At 38.1% G+C, this 16,942-nt stretch overlaps 1 protein-coding gene and 1 non-coding gene across 2 annotated transcripts in view; one reads left to right on the forward strand and one right to left on the reverse strand.

Annotated features, from left to right (window-relative positions):
* The first annotated feature begins 8,871 nt into the window (after positions 1-8,871).
* CDH18 (cadherin 18) overlaps positions 8,872-16,942 on the forward strand; it is a 1,203,920-nt gene continuing 1,195,849 nt past the window's right edge. The window contains exon 1 of the mRNA XM_043887493.1: positions 8,872-9,124. The gene's annotated coding sequence lies outside the window, so the exon portion shown is untranslated. The remainder of the gene's footprint in view (positions 9,125-16,942) is intronic.
* On the reverse strand, positions 12,803-12,874 carry TRNAS-GGA. The gene has a single exon. It is a non-coding gene; the product is annotated as a tRNA-Ser (tRNA).

A 16,942-nucleotide genomic window follows, 5' to 3' on the forward strand; every position in this document is an offset into this window, starting at 1 on the left:
CTTTATTGAGCCCATCTTTGTATGAAAATTTCCCTTGGTATCTCTAATTTTCTTGAAGAGATCTCTAGTTTTCCCATTCTATTGTTTTCCTCTATTTCTTTGCAGTGATTGCTGAGGAAGGCTTTCTTATCTCTCCTTGCTATTCTTTGGAACTCTGCATTCAATTGGGTGTATCTTTGCTTTTCTCCTTTTCTTTTTGCTTTTCTTCATTTCACAGCTATTTGTAAGACATCCTGAGACAGCCATTTTGCTTTTTTGCATTTCTCTTTCTTGGGGATGGTCTTGATTCCTGTCTCCTATACAATGTCACAAACCACCACCCATAGTTCATCAGGCACTCTGTATATCAGATCTAGTCCCTTAAACCTATTTCTCACTTCCACTGTATAGTCATAAGGGATTTGATTAGGTCATACCTGAATGGTCTAGTGGTTTTCCCTACTTTCTTCAATTTAAGTCTGAATTTGGCAATAAGGAATTCATGATCTATGCCACAGTCAGCTCCCTGTCTTGTTTTTGCTGACTGTATAGAGCTTCTCCATCTTTGTCTGCAAAGAATATAATCAATCTGATTTCAGTGTTGACCATCTGGTGATGTCCACTTGTAGAGTCTTCACTTGTGTTGTTGGAAGAGGGCATTTGCTACGACCAGTGCATTCTCTTGGCAGAACTCTATTAGCCTTTGCCCTGCTTCATTCGGTACTCAAGCCCAAAGTTACCTATTACTCCAGGTGTTTCTTGACTTCCTGATTTTGCATTCCAGTCCCCTACAATGAAAAGGACATCTTTTTTATGGTGTTAGTTCTAGAAGGTCTTGTAGGTCTTCATAGAACCATTCGACTTCAGTTTCTTCATCGTTACTGGTCAGGGAATAGACTTGGATTACCGTGATATTGAATGGTTTGCCTTGGAAACAAATAGCAAATAGATGGGAAAACATTGGAAAGATTGGCAGACTTTACTTTTTTGGGCTCCAAAATCACTGCAGACGTTGACTTCAGCCATGAAGTTAAAAGACGCTTACTCCTAGGAAGAAAATTTATGACCCATCTAGACAGCATATTGAAAAGCAGAGACACTACTTTGCCAACAAAGTCTGTCTAATCAAAGCTATGTTTTTTTTTTCTAGTAGTCATGTATGGATATGGGAGTTGAACTATAAAGAAAGCTGAGTGCTGAAGAATTGATGCTTTTCAACTGTGGTGTTGGAGAAGTCTCTTGAGAGTTCCTTGGACTGCAAGGAGATCAAACCAATTCATCCTAAAGGAAATCAGTCCTGAATATTCATTTGAAAGACTGATACTGAAGCTGAAACTCCATTACTCTGGCCACTTGATGTGAAGAAATGACTGATTTGAAAACACCCTGATGCTGGGAAAGATTGAAGGTGGGAGGAGAAGGGGACGACAGAGGATGAGGTGGTTGGATAGCATGACTGACTCAGTGGACATGAGTTTGAGTTAACTCTGGGAGTTGGTGATGGACAGGGATGTCTGGCGTGCAGCAGTCCGTGGGGTTGCAAGGAGTCGGACATGACTGAGCGACTGCGCTGAACTGAACTGATAAACTGTGAATCCTTTCAATGTTCTAGTAGACTGTTTAAAAAGCTTATTTATATTAAAAAAAAAAGCTTATTTACATATACAGAATTCTGTTTATCTCTTATATGGGAAATGATTATCTCATTTTCATAGTATAATATTTGCAGTATAAGTTCTAAGACATTATTCATTTCACCTTTGCACTCTCTATTGTGTCTGGCATTGAGTTTTGCATGTAGAATTATTCAATATGAAGTTATTCATAGACTAGTAAATACATGAGAGGAAATAACCAGTGGTTGAAAAACAGAAAGAATCAAAGAATTGATGCGTTGATATATGGTTCATTCAGTAGTTGTCTCCATTATTGTAAGTGGTTCAAATGGACCACATTACAAACTTAAAACTGCTCTTTTTAGAGCAGCAGTGAATGCCTATTACTTTTTTCACTGTGGTTTCTTCAAATCTCTAATTTCTGGATTTCTCATGTCAATTCTTCTCAGTGCTGTTCAATGGCTTATCTCTATACCTTGCTTTTCAAATGTCAGGTTTCTCCATGTTCCTGCCTTTGATCCTTTTTATCTTGTTATTCTAAGTGTTCTTTCTTGATTCTCAAGAATAAGATAAATGATATCTGTATCTACATCTTTTGTTTAAGTGACTCTCCAAGGTATCAAAAACCCAACTCTTGAACTCTTATTGGATTCTGCACCTATACATCCACCACAAATACCAACATCATCATTTTCAAAACTAAAATAAACCTTCTGCCCCTAATCTCACTTAACATCAAAATAGACTCATTGATTTGGTACTTAATCAATATTCAAAATTTTAAAAGCCCTGAATGTTTTATCACCTAAAAACTGCTCAAACTTTTCCCTTCATCGCTATTCTAATAGCTAGTGCCTTTATAAAATTTCCCCTTATCTTGTAGCCACTGAAAATTCTTTCTAAAACATTATTATTATTAGTGTTAATATTATTATTTTTTCTAAAACATCATTCATCAAAAGTACTTCATTCTATAAAGATTGTTTTTATGCATGATGATATTTCCATGGTTTTGTTTCTTCAAAGTTTTTATAAGATTATAGGAAATAAGTACAATATCAGAAATAAAATGTACCTTGACCTCACGGTTTTATTTCCTTCTGAGTAATTCTTAGCATAGAAGTGAAATCAGGGCTGATCAACACTTCCAACCTTTGTAACCATCTCTTTATGCTCATTTTAGCACACTCTTTTCTATTTCTAAAAACATGGGAACCCTAAACTAAGCTCAAATATTCTCTCCATTTTTATTTTTCATTAATCTTTTACTTCTTTCTTCTTCTGGTATCTTCTGACATATAACTTTCATACTGTTGGGTTTTCCATTTCCATGATTCTTTGCACTATGCATACAATTTTATTGTAAAAATTAGATTAATAACTATAATTATAAACATTTTATATATGTACAAGTATAAGGGCTTCCCTGGTAGCTCAGCTGGTAAAGAATCTGCCTGCAGTTCAGGAGACCCTGGTTTGATTTCTGGGCTAGAAAGATCCGCTGGAGAAGGGAATGGCTACCCACTCCAGTCGTCTTGGTTTTCCCTGGTGACTCAGTTGATATAGAATCCACCTGCAATGTGGGAGACCTGGGTTTGATTCCTGGGTTGGGAAGATAGCTTGGAGAAGGGAACAGCTACTCACTCAAGTATTCTGGCCTGGAGAATTCCACAGACTTAATAGTCCATGGGGTTTCATAGAGTCAGACACAACTGAGGGACGTTCACTTTCATCTCTACATTAAATCAGTCAACTGGTAGACAGAAGAAATCCTGTGTATCTTTATTTAAATTCTCAGCTTCTAATAGGTTATTTGGAGCCATGAAGTGTTTATTATTAATTTTGAAATAAATTCAGCAGAATTTTTGACAGTACTTTTACAGAACTAAGTCTCTCAGAAAGCTGTTGGCCTGTACATTCCCATTTTCTTCATGACCTTGACAAATTATGTATCTCTCTCTCGCTTGCTTTCTCAAGATGTCTCTTTCAACCAGCTCTCTACGTTTTGTACAGAGATGTACTCTACAACCAACTATTGAGACAACTCAAACTATGCAAGATATTACGGTCTTTTCTTCCTCCCTTCCTGCTTCTCATCCATTTTTCCCCATTCTTGCCAAATTTCTCCTAAAAGAAACCAAAGTTTTGCACTCTAACAATCCTTTCAGTCTCTCAGATATCCAAGCAGCTGAGCAGAGCTCAGCAAATCCATGCAATCTTGCAGGTTGGTGCCAGTGGAAATGCATGACTTGTAGGCTCTGCTGGGTCCTCAGAGCAGCTCAGCCAAGCTTCTTCTACTTAACAAGGTCCCTGTTGTCCTTTGGCTCAGCAGTTATCTCTATCATGCACACCTTGCTACTAACCCTCCTCCTAATGCCTCCCAACAGTCTTCTTACTCTCAAAACATGACTCTAGTGGTTATTCCACTTGAAAACTTCTGCTTTCTATCCTTCATATACATCTTTTTGATCCTCTTGTTTGAATTTCATTGAATTTATTTTTGCCTCCTTCATCTATTCCAATTATATGACCCACAAATCAGTATCCTGATATTCATTTTCTTTTTTTTTTTGGCTGCACAGCACAGCTTACAAGGTATTAGTTCCCTGACCAGGGATTGAATCCAGGCCTTTAAGAGTAAAAGCTCAGAGTCCTAACCACTGGACTGTTAGGCAATTCTCTATTTTATTTTATAATACAGCTGCTTCTTAAAAATTCAACACTGTTCAGAATATGGTCTTTGAGATTCAACAGACACAAATTACATTTCATTGGGCAAGCTACTTAACCTGTTCAACCATTACCTTCGTTAGATATGAAATAAGATAATATCTTCAATACTTTGGCCACCTGATGCAAAGAGCCAAGTCATTGGAAAAGACACTGATGCTGGGAAAGATTGAAGACAAAAGGAGAAGAGGGCAGCAGAGGATGAGATGGTTGGATAGTATCACTGACTCAGTGGACATGAACCTGAGCAAACTCCAGGAGATAGTGAGGGACAGGGAGACCTGGCACATTTCAGTGCATGGAGTCACAAAGAGTTGGACATGACTTAGTGACTGAACAGAAACAACCATTCCACAGAGTTTTAAATGAGATAATATTTGCAGAATTATTAGCTCAGAATTTGAGTTGAGGACCAATATATGTCAGGTACAATTCTAAAATATGTGAAGGAAACAGTATTGGAAAAATTCAATTATTTTCATTGGAGTTTACATTGTTGTAGGAAATTGCACATAACAATTATAATTATGGCTTCTCTGGTGCTCAGCCAGTAAAGAATTTTCCTGCAATGCCAGAGACCCATGTTTGATCCCTGGGCCAGAGAAGATACGCTGGAGAAGGAAATGGAAACCCACTCCAGTATTCTTGCCTGGAGAATTCCATGGGCAGAGGAGCCTGGTGGGTCGCATGGGGGCCCACAGTCCATGGGGCGGCAAAGAGTCATACACAACTGAGCCACTAACACACACACACACACACACACACACATATAATTGAGGAAGGATGACTTCTATAACAGAAACAAAAATGATAGAAAATATGTGCCATTTATAACTCACCTTTTCTATCAGTCACCCAGGTAGCTGAGTGTGTAAAGTCTTCCTAAGTTGCACCTCTCCTCAGTAGGTTACTACATCATGTAGAGACCCTATTTTAGAATGTTTCTCAGTATTCATTCTGCCCATTTCCACCATGATCAAACCAGCTCTCTCCCTAGTACTCCTGAAGGAGACCCTGGCAATGGTCCCTAGTAATTCCTCACTCTCACCAAGGTCTCTTTCCAGTGCATCCTGCAACCTCCTGTAAGGCTGAGGTTCTGCAATCTAACAGGTCTATGAGTCCTTCCTAGAATAGGTTCCCCCACCTCTGTTCTTTGCCGGCCTTTTATCTGTAGGAAAATCTTAGTCATATAATAAATTTAATCAGAGAAGGGAGAAATCGCAGAAAGAAAGGAAAACAATCAAGCAAACCAAGTACTATATTAGTCATTAAACAAAGTCAAGGACCTTTAGTTCTTCATCAAGGGCTATAGACAATATCCTGAGTCAAGTCCTCTGAGCTGTTTTGCAGATATTGAAACCCACACCAGGTGGAAAATGTTAACGCTGCCCACAAGCATGGAGACCATGAACCACTTGGAGTCACAATGTTGATGATGCTGACTCTCAGTTACCTCACTGCCAATCAATCCGAAGAATGTTCACGAGCTGATCCCACCCTGCTCCTGAAACATTATGAGACTTTTCACTGCTCCCTCCGGGGTCGGACACAGTTTTGGAGGCATTATCCCACTGTAGCTCCCTCTGTCTGTCAAAGCAGGAAAGCTATTTCTTTCTACTTAACCCAAAACTCGGAGATTTAACCTGGCATGGTTATACAGAGGTCAATTTGGCAATAGTTCCCAAAAGCACAGTTGAAATGTTATTGGTTTTCTGTTAAAAAAAAGAAATTGAAAGGCTCACAATTATCCACTTGCTTATTCTCAGCCTAGCATTCAAGATCCTTCACATTACCTGCTTCTAGAATATTCATACCATCTCTGCTGTGTGTCCTCCAGCCTCCCACTTACCTCTTTCCCTCCCCCATCTCCTGCTTCCTTTGACCCCAAAGTTGCGCTTATTTCTCTCCCCTCTGTTGCTCCTTTCCCTCTGCCAGTAAGATCTTTTTTATTCTCTTTAATAAGATCATTGCAAATGGCATGGTTTTTTTTTTTTTTTTTTAATTTTTTTATTAGTTGGAGGCTAATTACTTCACAACATTTCAGTGGGTTTTGTCATACATTGATATGAATCAGCCATAGATTTACACTTATTCCCCATCCCGATCCCCCCTCCCACCTCCCTCTCCACCCGATTCCTCTGGGTCTTCCCAGTGCACCAGGCCGGAGCACTTGTCTCATGCATCCCACCTGGGCTGGTGATCTGTTTCACCATAGATAGTATACATGCTGTTCTTTTGAAACATCCCACCCTCACATTCTCCCACAGAGTTCAAAAGTCTGTTCTGTATTTCTGTGTCTCTTTTTCTGTTTTGCATATAGGGTTATCGTTACCATCTTTCTAAATTCCATATATATGTGTTAGTATGCTGTAATGTTCTTTATCTTTCTGGCTTACTTCACTCTGTATAAGGGGCTCCAGTTTCATCCATCTCATTAGGACTGGTTCAAATGAATTCCTTTTGACGGCTGAGTAAAATTCCATGGTGTATATGTACCACAGCTTCCTTATCCATTCATCTGCTGATGGGCATCTAGGTTGCTTCCATGTCTTTCTACAGAGTCTTTCTGTTTTCCTAGAGGAGGAAGGATCTTGCTTTTGAGCCCCTTGCCCTTTGAACTGCTGCTAAAGAAGGCAAGAATCGAATGCTCTCCATTTGTATGTTGCTTACCTGAGGATTCCTGATCTACTCACCAGCATGTACACTCCTAGAAGATTGACTTGTCCTACTTCAGTGTGCTGAAAACACCAGGAATACAAAAGCTTGTTCTCTCCTTTACTTAATTACTTTTCTATTACGAGAGTACAAGGCCTGATACAAAGAGTTGCTCAATAAATATTTGCTGAACTGAGTCAATTAAATAGAGGAAGTTTGCCTCTAATAAGTGTTACAACACTTTATAATTTGAACTTTGAGTGTAACTCCATGACCATACATTTCTTATGGTCTTTTTGTTCTTCATTTACAAGATATCTTAGCACATATTCCAAACTTTTATTCATGTTACATAATGTTGAAAGTTGTAGCTACAAGGGCTACAGCCTGAAATTTAATTCCAGCTGAGAATTGTGGTGTAGTTAAACATTCCTATACAATTTAGTTTAATGAGAGCCATAATGTATTATTACCAAGAAAAAGTAACTAAAAGGTTGGTTGATCAAGCAGTGTGAAACTGAGATAAGCAACCACTTCCTAATTAGAAAGGAAAAGAGTCTGCATTTCTAGGGTTTGGCTGTGTTGGAGGAGGTCATTGAGAGGACATGACTGCAGGCTGAACCAGAGAACTGGACCCCAGAAAAACAGAGGTTCATCACTCTTCCCACAGTGGGAGCCACATTCAAGGACACAACCTTGAGAGAGAAATGCCTTGCTGAGACCAGGTGGAAGGTGTACATGAACCCAGTTCAGGCCTCTATTTCTTAATCGTCTGGCAGGCAGATGCAGAGATCCAGGCACCCTGTGGCCATCAACGCAAGTCTGGCAGGTGAGTCTCCTGTTTGGTACACCCGCCCCCCACCCAACCCAAGTGGCTGCCTCTTTCCTAGGTCCCTCCTTGTCTTCTGTGTGTGGGGCCAGTTTACAAACCAAGACCAAACTGACCCCAAATGTTCTTTTATTTTTATGGTTTTTATCCCCCTTGGAAGTATCTGGGGAATAAAAGGCCAGTCTGGTCTTCAGTGGCTCACTTTGCGCTTCTTTATTACGGTCAGTTACAGGAGATGAGCAGTGAATGTGTCACTTTAAGAAGAAAATCTTCTTAACCTTGAAGGAATGAATCAGGTGTGAAATGTTCTGTTTGATACATTCAGAGGGATGCCTTCCTAGATTTATGCTATAAAATTGAAAAACATTTTACACGCTGAGGCCTGACTCAGGCTCTAGTTCAATAAAATCTATGAACACTGCTTCTCTTCATTTTGAGAAAAAAACTACAGTTCACTATTTTCCTAGAATTAAATGAATAACTTTTAACAGCCATCAATATAACGAGGTATTCTTTAATTGATCCAAGCCATATAGGTTCCTGAAGGCACTGCTGTTTTCAGGGGAAAACAAAAACAAAAACTGTCCATGTGTGTAATTTTGTTCCTGTATTTTTCTCATATATTTGAATGAGAAAGCTTTTTTTAATCACATATGCAACTGTTGTTAATTCCTAAATGATGATGGATAGCAGGTGTGTAATTACAAATTAGTATCATGAAAAAGAAGAGGTACATTTTTTAAATGCAGAAATCTGCAATCATAGGAAGCTTGCTCTGAGCCTCTGCTCTCTCTAGCCCTATCTCTAACGGGAGATGAAATAATGAAAAAATATTTGGCTAAACTGCTGGCAAAACTCTTCCTGTTTGTACCACACTTGCAAACAGACTCTTGGGACTAGCAGCGGAATCCTTCCTATTGATTGGCTGGTTAAATAGAGGACTATTAGCTTCAGACAGGCTAGATTGATTATACGGCAGCAGCGAGAGCCGAGACTCGGAGCTAAGTGAGCCTCAGGGTGAAAAGGAGAGCGGGGACGCAGGGTGCGGGGGTGGGAGGAGGCAGGCGCGTTCCATCACATCCTTGTGTGGCTGCGGTGCCCAGCGCCCTCCCTCAGTCAACAACTTACTGAGGCGCCTTTTCTTTCACAAGAGGATGTCAGCTCCGAGCCCCTGCAAGAAATAACAGACTTCACCTTGGAATAGTTCATCCACTCCTGCTTCATTAAGGAGGATTTTGAAAAGAAAACCCCAATCAAGTTCCCTTTCCAGCCCCACTTTGTTCCCGAATTGAATAGAAACCGTGTCCGGCTCCTGGTAAGAAAATGAAATTTTTCTCTCTGGATTTCTTTTTGAGTCACCCACAGTAAAATACAGCAGAGCTTTGCGTGCTTTAAAAATTGAGTTTCCGGTGATGTATTTAAAGTTAATAGAGTACACCGGCATGTGGATTTAGGAATATGTTAATGCATCTTTATATGAACATATTTGCTATTTTATCTCCAGGGAAATGTAAGTTTCTTTTTCTGTTTTATTAAACTACTAGATTATAAGTTTATGAGTAGATAATCTGTGTGAAGAAGAGAAATAAGCAAAGTTCACACTGAAAAAGAGCATTTTTGGTGACAGCCCTGAAATATGTTCACATATAAGGCTGTTATAAGCAACTTTGAAAAAATAATAGCCAAGCAGGACAGGACCATTGCTGCATTAAATGTCTTCTGTTGTATTTCATGCATAGAAGCTGCTGTGAGCTTGTCAGTGATTGTCAGTGGTGATTATTTTCCCCTAAATCTGTCTTTTGATTGCAGTCTTAATTCTTCAACATAAATATGATGCGTCTTAAATGATTTGGCATTAGACTACCATCTTATTATAGCTAGGTTATTGACAGCTAGAATTTGGTCTTAAGAAAGTATGAGCTCAGGCAGGGAAATATGAGTCTGGAGATGTTCAGCTAATACTAGAGCTACAGTTCCCTCAGTTAATTTCAGTGTCAGTGAAGGTAAGCGCTGGTAAAGTGTCTGTGAATATATGGGAACTTTGCACATATTAAATTCTCTTCTGCGAACAGGGATTTTTTACATGTTTCTGCTGAAAGTGATGGGATGGAACAGGAATAGTGGGTTGCGGCAATGCAGTACTGATATGGTTGGTTAACCTTAGGTTTATAGGTCACAAATGTCAACTGCTAACGAGGCAGCATTGTGACATCAGACATAAAGGATTTGTTTCATCCTTGCTAGAACTAAAATGATTTGTGAGACCTTTTGATGGCAATTTATTTGGTCTGGGATCAATGAAGTGAGATATTGTATCCTAAGAGCTGTTTAGATTGTCAGTTTCAAGTAAAGTTTCCTGACTCACTCCTCTAATCAAAACCAAGCTTGCTTCTGTGGTAAGTCCACAAAACTTTTAAATATGGTATGCAGTGTTTCACAGGAGAAGGTGATGGCCGCAATCTTGGCAGATAATGTAGCAGAACTTCTTCATGTTCCATTCTCTGAATGGCAGTATTTATGTATGTTTCACCCTTACTTGTATTTGAACATAACTACATACTTGAAAACCACAACTTTTTATGATATCTATTTTGTTTTCCAAATGTGAAATAATATTTTCATGTTTTTTAAGTAAATATTATAACTACCTAGATTTTCTATTTATAATAGTCATATCAAAAGGGCATGATTGTATCATTAATGCAGACTTTTTAAAGTGCATTTTGACTAAAGGAGTAGAAATATGTGTTGGAGAATACTGAATTTTTTAACTTTGAATTGAGTCATTAAAAAAAATCTTTTTGGGTATCATATTTGAGAAGCTATGTATATATGAGCACTATTGTATCAAATCCACATATAGCATTTATGTTAAATCAGTTATAATTTTGTTTAATTATGCTAACTTTTTGTCCAAATACAAAATAGTGTTTTAATCCTTTCATTTTATTGTTTTTGCAAATAATATAACATGTTTCAACAAAGGATATACTTAAGATTTAGTGCATTAGTCTTGTAGGTCTTGTAGTTTCTATATTTAATACACAAAATTATTTAAAATTCCATAATTTTGTTGCAACAGTATTAGTGTCAGGTACTTAGGCAGTATATTTTCCTTATAGCATTTATTTATGGGTTCTGTTGGGGAAAACACAGTAAAAAATTCTCAATTGTGTTGTATGATTATATGAGAAAATTTAATTAATTCTTTAGTATGTACAGCTATAAATCTTCATCCTTAATTTGTCACATGATTAGGCTTACTTCTCCTTTAAAAAAAAACTTTTAAAATACTTTCTTTAAATTGATGTTTAGGCATCCTTCTTGACTTACAGTATTACTTTGATTCTATCTTTTTTTTAAATTTTTTTGTTATTTTACAAATTCTGTGCTTACCCCTGTGAGGGATTTGATTCCCCATTTTCTTAAAAGAAAATTATATCTTGATTGGGGAAAAAAAGCATTATTTTAAAAAATAATATTTCACACTTCCCAACTATGTAATTAATATGGCTCCTGCATGTCAGAGCAGTGCCTCTCAGCAGGCATGAAGAAATGTATCCTAGCAGTCATGTGTATAAACCAGTCTAGGTCTGAAATTCAGCAATTTAGTCAATGCAGCTCAGGAATTTTCACTTTTCTATACCATCTTTGGAGGGCTCCATCTGACATTTTATTCGACTTTCCATTCATTTCCATAATATCAGATGTCTTTCAGGCTTAGTGAACCAAGAAGAATTGAGCAAGCACCACCTATTCTGTTTTTTGTAGATATCTGCACCATTAGGGGGCTCTTTCTTCCTGTGTTATACTCAACAAACCACTGTGAGAGGTTTTACTGCTTTCTTAAAGTATTTCCTTGTTTTTAAAAGTGCGGAGTGCTGCTTGAAGTAGGTTTCTCCTATTCTCCACAAAAAGAAAACTTTTCAGGTCAACAAAAGTTCTTTGTTTTCACAAGAAAGTGAATGTATCTTATACTTTTAAGTTTTCTCCTTCAAATATTCGTTTTTTTCCATTTATTTTTATTAGTTGGAGGCTAATTACTTTACAATATTGCAGTGGTTTTTGTCATACATTGACATGAATCAGCCATGGATTTACATGTATTCCCCATCCCGATCCCCCGCCCCACCTCCCTCTCTACCCGATCCCTCTGTGTCTTCCCAGTGCACCAGGCCCGAGCACTTGTCTCATGCATCCAACCTTTATAAAAGTTTTAATTTTTGAAAATAACTGAGGCTTCAACTATTAAAATGACTGATTTTAAGAAAATATAAAGGTTACATATTATGCAAATAGCATCATAAATGTTCACATAAGGAAAAAAACTAAAGGGAGGACATTTCTTTTACAATTGTCTGCAAATAACTGTGAACCACGTAGACAGAATGAGTGACTCTGGGCTCACATGCAATTTGCTTCCAGAAGAGAACAGCAGGGAGCTAAGAGAATATTACTTGTTTTCTACAAAAGCAGACATAGAAGAGTTGAAAATAATAGAATGGTTTCACTATCTATACACATTCAGGAACTATATTTTTAAATCTGTTTTTGTGCTCAGTCGCTATAAAAATAATATCTAACTCTTTGCAGCCCCATGGACTGTAGCCTTCCAGGCTCCACTGCCCATGGAATTTTCAAGGCAAAAGTACTGGAGTGGAGTGCCATTTCCTACTCCGGGGGTCTTCCTGACCCAGAGATCGAACCTGCGTCCCTGCATTGGCAGGTGGATTCTTTTCCACTAGTGCAGCCTCCCCAGATTCGTCATCATTCTGTATGAAGCTTTCATACATGTACACAGAGGGTGATGCAAGGGCTTATTGTGGGGATAAAGGTATGTCCTGCATCACTTATGGAAGCCACGGTTTAGTCACTAAGTCGCGTCTGACTATTTGCCACCCCATGGACTATATAGCTCACCAAACTCCTCTGTCCATGGAATTCTCCAGGCAAGAATACTGGAGTGTGTTGCCATTTCCTTCTCCAGGGGATCTTCCCCAGCCAGGGATTGAACCTGGGTCTCCTGTATTCCAGACAGATTCTTTACCAGCTGAGTCACCAGGGAAGCCCTGTGGAAGCCATACACATTGAGTTACACTTCCGCCTTTCTTAATCAATGGAAACACAGTCCTTACATTTCCAGAGCAGCTAAAGATGTACCTTGACTGCTGTTTTATTTGGGAATCAGTCAACACGTAATGATGTCTCTGTGCAAAAACAATCTGTTTGGTAGGTCTAGACTTTTCATCACATGATGACAACTCCAGGAAATGAGAAAAGGTGACGTCTGCTTTCTGAGATGTTTATGTCAGAAAGTGTGAGGAGGGAAGGGATTCTGGACAATGAATCATGGAATCCCAATTCTTTATTGAAAGCTTCATCGACTTATCAGGATAGAAGAGTAGTTGCTTAAATAAAATGGGAAGATAGGCATAGTACAGTCATTTCATTTACTGGTATTTTTTTTTTTTTTTCATTTACCGGTATTTTGAAAGTAAATGTGTAAAGATTTTATTCTTTATCAGAAAAGTTGCATACCTTAAAAGGAGTGAATTTTGAATACAACTAGTATAATATATATAGCTATGTGGTAATCATCCCAAGTATATCTGAAATAGGCTGGTATATGGTCTAATGTAGTTTTTCTCACAAAATTATATTTTGTTAGTGTGAATTATTGAGTAATAAAATTTGAGTGGGAATTTTAATGCTATAGGTCGATGTAATCAATAATGAAAAATATTTTAAGAAATTTAATTTGCTTCTTCTAAAAAGAGGCTGTCTTTTATGTTAAAGTAGGACATCATAGGAAAAGACCCTGATGTTGGGAAAGATTGAAGGCAGGAGAGGAAGGGAGCAGCAGAGGATGCGATGGTTGGATGGCATCACCCACTCAATGCACACGAATTTGAGCAAACTCTGGGAGGTAGTGAAGGACAGAGAATCCTGGCATGCTGTAATCCATGGGGTCGCAAGCATTGTTATTAGTGACTGAACAAAAACAGGGCATCCCAGGTCATCCTAGTGATAAATAATCCATCTGCCAATGCAGGAGACACAAGAGACAAGGGTTTGATCCCTAGGTGAGGAAGATCCCCTGGAGTAGGAAATGGCTACCCACTCCAGTTTTCTTGCCTGGAAAATTCCATGGACAGAGGAGCCTGGTGAGCTACATTCCATAAGCCCACAAAGAGTCAGACACAACTGAGTGACTGAGCATGCAGTAGTAGTGGTGATAGAGCATCACTGGGGATGGGGAAAGGGCTGAATAAAATCCAAGACAAAGACATGAAAGTTCAGTATGTGGTTCTTTTTTATATAATAAACTTTTACCCAGAACTAAGATACACACACACACACACACATATAATATTGCATGTTAAATATTAATGTTTAATGGTAAAAATACCACTGAACTGCAACTTTCTATACCTCATATGATATGAGGATAGATCTCTATAAAGGTGTGAGAAGTAGAGAAATCAGTGCCTGGTATGGATAACTACTAATATCATAGCCTAATATCAGACTTTCTCAGGAAACAAGGTAACTCATTGCTATTGAATTTAATCTTATAGATTGAGATATAGAATGTAAATAATTAGAAAGTATACATCTACTTATAGTTATTGCTGTTGTTGCTACTACCAATTAATTGAATTCCACTTTTAAAATCACTCCTGAGCTTATATGTTTTTGTGAAACTATGTGTGAGCATGATTGGTTGAGAATATATATGTGGGTATATGAGTGTAGTTTTTATACAGTTTGAATAGGATAAAAATATAATCACCTTTAATAGGTGACTTGATTTGTGTTCTATAGCTTTCATTTTCCTCTTTAATAACTTGTCCTCACTGTACTTAAATCCCTGCCACTGCACACACACTTACCTGGCCAATATGATTACCTCTAAATATGTAACATTAGAATTTGCTTAGGTATGACCTTAGATTGATCCATACACAAGCTGGAATCAAGATTGCTGGAAGAAAATATCAATAACCTCAGATATGCAGATGACACAACACTTATGGCAGAAAGTGAAGAAGAACTAAAGAGCCTCTAGATGAAAGTGAAAGAGGAGAGTGAAAAAGTTGACTTAAAACTCAGCATTCAGAAAATTAAGATCATGGCATCCAATCCCATCACTTCATGGCAGATAGGTGGGCAAACAGTGGAAACAGTGGCAGACTTTATTTTTTTGGGCTCCAAAATCACTGCAGATGGTGACTGCAGTCATAAAATTAAAAGAAGCTTACTCCTTGGAAGGAAAGTTATGACCAACCTAGATAGCATATTGAAAAGCAGAGACATTACTTTGCCAACAGAAGTCAGTCTAGTCAAGGCTATGGTTTTACCAGTGGTCATGTATGGATGTGAGAGTTGGACTATAAAGAAAGCTAAGCATAGAAGAATTGATGCTTTTGAACTGTGGTGTTGGAGAAGACTCTTGAGAGTCCCTTGGACTGCAAGGAGATCCAATCAGTTCATCCTAAAGGAGATTAGTGCTGGGTGTTCACTAGAAGGACTGATGTTGAAGTTGAAACTCCAATACTTTGGCCACCTGATGCGAAGAGCTGACTCATTTGAAAATATCCCTGATGCTGGGAAAGAACGAAGGCAGGAGAAAAAGGGGACGACAGAGGATGAGATGGTTGGATGGCATCACTGACTCAATGGACATGAGTTTGGGTAAACTCTGAGAGTTGGCGATGGACAGGGAGGCCTGGCGTGCTGCAGTCCATGAGGTCACAAAGAGTCGGACCCAACTGAGTGACTGAACTGAACTGATGTCTTTTCTAATGGGGATTGTTTCATGTCCATTAGTACTGTGTCTTGAGTCATGTAACTGAATCCTTAAATCTTGTTGTTTATTAAATTCCAGTTACTCTAAATTATATATGAGGATTTTGCCACAGGGCTACTGAGAATCATAGAAACTAGTTATTATTATGCATTCTATTTATCATAGAATGGATCAGATGTAGGTAGAAATAAGAGTGAGCATTACTACTTGTCTAAAAGATATACAAATACCACTCAAGTCAAGTGTCAAATCTAACCTATGATTGCTAGAAAAAAGAAAATGGGAAAATATCCCATTTTAGAGCAGACATGTCAAATGGGTTTCAAACATCTGCAATATAACTGTTTTTTTAATGAATAGTTAAATTTTTAGATTAGGTTTAGGTTTACTGAAAAATGAGAGAAAGTGACATACACTTCTCATATCTACTTTCATCTCCTCTCTGTGCTGCTAGCTTCCTTCCCTAACCATGCTAGTTTCTCCTGTTATTACTATTTGGCATTTTCAAGATGCATTTGTAGTGATGAATGAGCCATTACTAATAAAATATTATTATGTAAAATCTATAGATTACATTCTCTCGTGACTCAGTGGTAAAGAATCCACCTGTAAAGCAGAAGACATGGGTTCAATCCCTGAGTTGGAAAGATCCCCTGGAGAAGAAAATGGCAACCCTCTCCAGTATTCTTGCCTGGGAAATCTCATGAACAGAGGAGTCTGTAAGGCTACAGTTCATGAGGTCACAAGAGCTGGAAATGACTTAGTGACTAAATCACCACCACATAGCTTACATTAGTGTTCAGTACTTGTATTGCACATTCTATGCATTATGAAAAGTGCATAGTTTTATGTACAAATGACCTATACCTGAACAAAAATTCCACTGCCCTATAATTCCAGTGTTTCACCTATTTATTTATGCCTCTCTCTCTTCCTCCCTCTGAACCTCTGATCTTTTTACTGTCTGCATAATTTTGTCTTTACAATAATGTCCTATGATTGAACTCATACAATATGGGCTCTTTTCAGATTGCCTTATTTCACTTAGTAACATGCATTAAGTTCTTTTATGTCTTTTGAAAGCTTGGTCTCATTTCATTTTATTGCTGAATAATATTCCATTGTATAGGTTAATCATAGCTTGTTTACCCATTTATCTACTGAGAGACATCGTGGTTGCTTCCAAGTTTTGGTGTTTCTGAATAAGCTTGCTTTAAACATCGGATGCAGGTTGTTTGTGTGAATATAGCTTTTCAATTCATTTGCATTCTCAATCAGTAAAGTCCTTGTTGCTCCACATCCTTCCCAGAATTTGTTGTCAGT

This window comes from Cervus elaphus, chromosome 25 (assembly GCF_910594005.1).
Source record: "Cervus elaphus chromosome 25, mCerEla1.1, whole genome shotgun sequence".
In the NCBI taxonomy this organism is placed as follows: domain Eukaryota; kingdom Metazoa; phylum Chordata; class Mammalia; order Artiodactyla; family Cervidae; genus Cervus; species Cervus elaphus.